The sequence below is a fragment of the Triturus cristatus genome, chromosome 1_1 (genome assembly GCF_964204655.1).
Source record: "Triturus cristatus chromosome 1_1, aTriCri1.1, whole genome shotgun sequence".
Lineage (NCBI taxonomy): Eukaryota > Metazoa > Chordata > Amphibia > Caudata > Salamandridae > Triturus > Triturus cristatus.
This window is the reverse complement of record NC_140579.1, coordinates 453,200,526-453,206,525: the sequence shown is the minus strand read 5'-3', so window position 1 is coordinate 453,206,525 and position 6,000 is coordinate 453,200,526.

Here is a 6,000-nt window from a genome sequence, read left to right as displayed (position 1 = left end):
GCAACAGAGGGCGACAGAGGGTGACAGACAGATGGAGGGAGAGGGAGAGGGAGAGAGAGGGAGGGAGACAGAGGGCGACAGATGGTGACAGAGGGAGACAGACAGAGGGAGGGAGAGGGAGAGAGAGGGAGGGAGACAGAGGGCGACAGAGGGCGACAGAGGGTGACAGACATACAGAGGGAGAGGGAGAGAGAGGGCGACAGAGGGAGACAGACAGAGGGAGGGGGAGAGAGAGGGAGGGAGACAGAGGGCGACAGAGGGCGACAGAGGATGACAGACAAACGGAGGGAGAGGGAGAGAGAGGGAGGGAGACAGAGGGTGACAGAGGGAGACAGACAGAGGGAGGGAGAGGTAGAGAGAGGGAGGGAGACAGAGGGCGACAGAGGGCGACAGAGGACGACAGAGGGTGACAGACAGACGGAGGGAGAGAGAGGGAGGGAGAGGGAGAGAGAGGGAGGGAGACAGAGGGAGACAGAGGGAGACAGACAGAGGGAGGGAGAGGGAGAGAGAGGGAGAGAGACAGAGGCCAACAGAGGGTGACAGAGGGCAACAGAGTAAGCCTGGGCGTTGAACTACGCTCCGTTCGCGGAGCTTGCGAAGTTTTGGTAACTTCGCGCTTCGCGCAGAGCGCGAAGTTGCAGATTGCTACGCAATCTAGCACGTAGCGTAGTAAATTTGCTTCCTCGCGCGCTCAATATTCATTCTCGCGCGCGCGGTAATGTCTTACCTTGATTCTGCGATCGCCAACTTGCTTTTCTGTCTGTTTGCGAGCGCCACGAGATTTGTACTATGGCTGCCCAAGCCCGCGAGAGTGTGCGACCCCGAACACGTCATTGGTGCGCGCGAACTGACTTCCGGCGGCTGTTTTGGTAAGATCGCGATCCCGAACATGGAAAAACTGCAATCTGGCAAAGAATATCTCGCGAGCTTCATAAAACCTTCTCTAAAATGATCATTTTGCTCAGAAAACTCCTCAGATTGTGAACTTGCAGTAGTCTTTGTGTAAGAAAGAGTCCTTTAATTTTTTTAACACTTTTTTTTCAAGAGGAAGGAAGTGCCCCTGACACTACAACTTCCTGTTCCTGTCCAGCAGGCTCCTCCCACGTGCTTTGTGCATGTGTTGTTCACTTTCATTTGGATTTGGAGCTGGAAGGATCACTTTTTGTGTCTGTCTGCTGCATCATACCATTTTTTTGGATTTATTTGAGGAATTTTTGATTTGAGATTTAATTTACGACAAGTAAGTTGGAGAATTGGTGTGTTTGTTTCATTGGGGCTTGTTTGTACCTACATTTTTCTGGGATTTTTATTGTTTTTAAAAATTATTGTTGTGGTGGGTGGCCTGTACTACTTTCAATATGGGCCTAGTTGTTTTTCTCTGCAATTTCAGCCAGTAGGGTACCCATGGGTCCATGTTTTGTGGTGTCTGTAGAATTTCTACATCATGTAGGGCATGGATGGCATAGGATTGAAATGCTAAACGTGGCTGTGGTGTATTTCACTGTTGGTGTGTGTGTGTGATTTACCTTTGTTGGATGTGTGTGCTTGTGGCCTAGTAGTCTTCCACTAGGCCCAGAGGTAGTCAGCCTCCAAGCTGTGGTGCGTGATTTTACATGTACAGTTGGTGTTGTCTGGTGATTTTCCTTTACTCCATGGATGGCTTTGGATTTTGTTGCAAAAGGTGTGTTTGGGGTGCAATAGCATTTTTTGGGTGTGTGCTAAACAAATTGGGCTATTTTGGCCTGCATGTAAGGCAAGGGATTCAGCTCGCGAACTTTCGGTAACTCTGCACAGCGCGACAACGCGGACTTACAGTTTTCGTCATTTTTGCGCTCGCAATATGCGTGTTCGCGCACGCGAGAAAGCCTTTTTGTACAGTTCGCGATCCCGAACACGCAGCTTTTGCAATCTGGCAAACAATATCTCGCGAGCAACATAGACCCTTCTCGAAAACGCTTTTTTGTGCATTTCTGCACAAAAAACTCCTCAGGCTGTCATTGAGCTGTAGGTTTGGAGCAGGGAGAAGCTGTTATTTGTCTGGAAAACATTTTTATGAGAGGGATTAAGTTCCACAGACACTACAACTTCCTCTTCCTGTCCTTTCCAATCACTTTTTGTGTGTTATTGTGGTGGGGGGGCTGAGCATGTGTGTGGCGGCCATTTTAGGAAGGCATGCATTGTGCCTTTGCCATAGGCGTCCATTGACTGTCTCCCATTTCTTGTGGTTGTTGTGGGTGTGTGGCGGCCATTTTGTGAAGCCATCCAAGCAGTGTGCTTGCTTTTGCCATCCGGTTCCAAGCTTGTGGCCTAGTAGTCTTCCACTAGGCCCAGAGGTAGTCAGCCTCCAAGCTGTGGTGCGTGATTTTACATGTACAGTTGGTGTTGTCTGGTGATTTTCCTTTACTCCATGGATGGCTTTGGATTTTGTTGCAAAAGGTGTGTTTGGGGTGCAATAGCATTTTTTGGGTGTGTGCTAAACAAATTGGGCTATTTTGGCCTGCATGTAAGGCAAGGGATTCAGCTCGCGAACGGCCATTTTAGGAAGGCATGCATTGTGCCTTTGCCATAGGCGTCCATTGACTGTCTCCCATTTCTTGTGGTTGTTGTGGGTGTGTGGCGGCCATTTTGTGAAGCCATCCAAGCAGTGTGCTTGCTTTTGCCATCCGGTTCCAAGCTTGTGGCCTAGTAGTCTTCCACTAGGCCCAGAGGTAGTCAGCCTCCAAGCTGTGGTGCGTGATTTTACATGTACAGTTGGTGTTGTCTGGTGATTTTCCTTTACTCCATGGATGGCTTTGGATTTTGTTGCAAAAGGTGTGTTTGGGGTGCAATAGCATTTTTTGGGTGTGTGCTAAACAAATTGGGCTATTTTGGCCTGCATGTAAGGCAAGGGATTCAGCTCGCGAACTTTCGGTAACTCTGCACAGCGCGACAACGCGGACTTACAGTTTTCGTCATTTTTGCGCTCGCAATATGCGTGTTCGCGCACGCGAGAAAGCCTTTTTGTACAGTTCGCGATCCCGAACACGCAGCTTTTGCAATCTGGCAAACAATATCTCGCGAGCAACATAGACCCTTCTCGAAAACGCTTTTTTGTGCATTTCTGCACAAAAAACTCCTCAGGCTGTCATTGAGCTGTAGGTTTGGAGCAGGGAGAAGCTGTTATTTGTCTGGAAAACATTTTTATGAGAGGGATTAAGTTCCACAGACACTACAACTTCCTCTTCCTGTCCTTTCCAATCACTTTTTGTGTGTTATTGTGGTGGGGGGGGCTGGGCATGTGTGTGGCGGCCATTTTAGGAAGGCATGCATTGTGCCTTTGCCATAGGCGTCCATTGACTGTCTCCCATTTCTTGTGGTTGTTGTGGGTGTGTGGCGGCCATTTTGTGAAGCCATCCAAGCAGTGTGCTTGCTTTTGCCATCCGGTTCCAAGCTTGTGGCCTAGTAGTCTTCCACTAGGCCCAGAGGTAGTCAGCCTCCAAGCTGTGGTGCGTGATTTTACATGTACAGTTGGTGTTGTCTGGTGATTTTCCTTTACTCCATGGATGGCTTTGGATTTTGTTGCAAAAGGTGTGTTTGGGGTGCAATAGCATTTTTTGGGTGTGTGCTAAACAAATTGGGCTATTTTGGCCTGCATGTAAGGCAAGGGATTCAGCTCGCGAACGGCCATTTTAGGAAGGCATGCATTGTGCCTTTGCCATAGGCGTCCATTGACTGTCTCCCATTTCTTGTGGTTGTTGTGGGTGTGTGGCGGCCATTTTGTGAAGCCATCCAAGCAGTGTGCTTGCTTTTGCCATCCGGTTCCAAGCTTGTGGCCTAGTAGTCTTCCACTAGGCCCAGAGGTAGTCAGCCTCCAAGCTGTGGTGCGTGATTTTACATGTACAGTTGGTGTTGTCTGGTGATTTTCCTTTACTCCATGGATGGCTTTGGATTTTGTTGCAAAAGGTGTGTTTGGGGTGCAATAGCATTTTTTGGGTGTGTGCTAAACAAATTGGGCTATTTTGGCCTGCATGTAAGGCAAGGGATTCAGCTCGCGAACGGCCATTTTAGGAAGGCATGCATTGTGCCTTTGCCATAGGCGTCCATTGACTGTCTCCCATTTCTTGTGGTTGTTGTGGGTGTGTGGCGGCCATTTTGTGAAGCCATCCAAGCAGTGTGCTTGCTTTTGCCATCCGGTTCCAAGCTTGTGGCCTAGTAGTCTTCCACTAGGCCCAGAGGTAGTCAGCCTCCAAGCTGTGGTGCGTGATTTTACATGTACAGTTGGTGTTGTCTGGTGATTTTCCTTTACTCCATGGATGGCTTTGGATTTTGTTGCAAAAGGTGTGTTTGGGGTGCAATAGCATTTTTTGGGTGTGTGCTAAACAAATTGGGCTATTTTGGCCTGCATGTAAGGCAAGGGATTCAGCTCGCGAACTTTCGGTAACTCTGCACAGCGCGACAATGCGGACTTACAGTTTTCGTCATTTTTGCGCTCGCAATATGCGTGTTCGCGCACGCGAGAAAGCCTTTTTGTACAGTTCGTGATCCCGAACACGCAGCTTTTGCAATCTGGCAAACAATATCTCGCGAGCAACATAGACCCTTCTCGAAAACGCTTTTTTGTGCATTTCTGCACAAAAAACTCCTCAGGCTGTCATTGAGCTGTAGGTTTGGAGCAGGGAGAAGCTGTTATTTGTCTGGAAAACATTTTTATGAGAGGGATTAAGTTCCACAGACACTACAACTTCCTCTTCCTGTCCTTTCCAATCACTTTTTGTGTGTTATTGTGGTGGGGGGGCTGGGCATGTGTGTGGCGGCCATTTTAGGAAGGCATGCATTGTGCCTTTGCCATAGGCGTCCATTGACTGTCTCCCATTTCTTGTGGTTGTTGTGGGTGTGTGGCGGCCATTTTGTGAAGCCATCCAAGCAGTGTGCTTGCTTTTGCCATCCGGTTCCAAGCTTGTGGCCTAGTAGTCTTCCACTAGGCCCACAGGTAGTCAGCCTCCAAGCTGTGGTGCGTGATTTTACATGTACAGTTGGTGTTGTCTGGTGATTTTCCTTTACTCCATGGATGGCTTTGGATTTTGTTGCAAAAGGTGTGTTTGGGGTGCAATAGCATTTTTTGGGTGTGTGCTAAACAAATTGGGCTATTTTGGCCTGCATGTAAGGCAAGGGATTCAGCTCGCGAACGGCCATTTTAGGAAGGCATGCATTGTGCCTTTGCCATAGGCGTCCATTGACTGTCTCCCATTTCTTGTGGTTGTTGTGGGTGTGTGGCGGCCATTTTGTGAAGCCATCCAAGCAGTGTGCTTGCTTTTGCCATCCGGTTCCAAGCTTGTGGCCTAGTAGTCTTCCACTAGGCCCAGAGGTAGTCAGCCTCCAAGCTGTGGTGCGTGATTTTACATGTACAGTTGGTGTTGTCTGGTGATTTTCCTTTACTCCATGGATGGCTTTGGATTTTGTTGCAAAAGGTGTGTTTGGGGTGCAATAGCATTTTTTGGGTGTGTGCTAAACAAATTGGGCTATTTTGGCCTGCATGTAAGGCAAGGGATTCAGCTCGCGAACGGCCATTTTAGGAAGGCATGCATTGTGCCTTTGCCATAGGCGTCCATTGACTGTCTCCCATTTCTTGTGGTTGTTGTGGGTGTGTGGCGGCCATTTTGTGAAGCCATCCAAGCAGTGTGCTTGCTTTTGCCATCCGGTTCCAAGCTTGTGGCCTAGTAGTCTTCCACTAGGCCCAGAGGTAGTCAGCCTCCAAGCTGTGGTGCGTGATTTTACATGTACAGTTGGTGTTGTCTGGTGATTTTCCTTTACTCCATGGATGGCTTTGGATTTTGTTGCAAAAGGTGTGTTTGGGGTGCAATAGCATTTTTTGGGTGTGTGCTAAACAAATTGGGCTATTTTGGCCTGCATGTAAGGCAAGGGATTCAGCTCGCGAACGGCCATTTTAGGAAGGCATGCATTGTGCCTTTGCCATAGGCGTCCATTGACTGTCTCCCTTTTCTTTTGGTTGTTGTGGGTGTG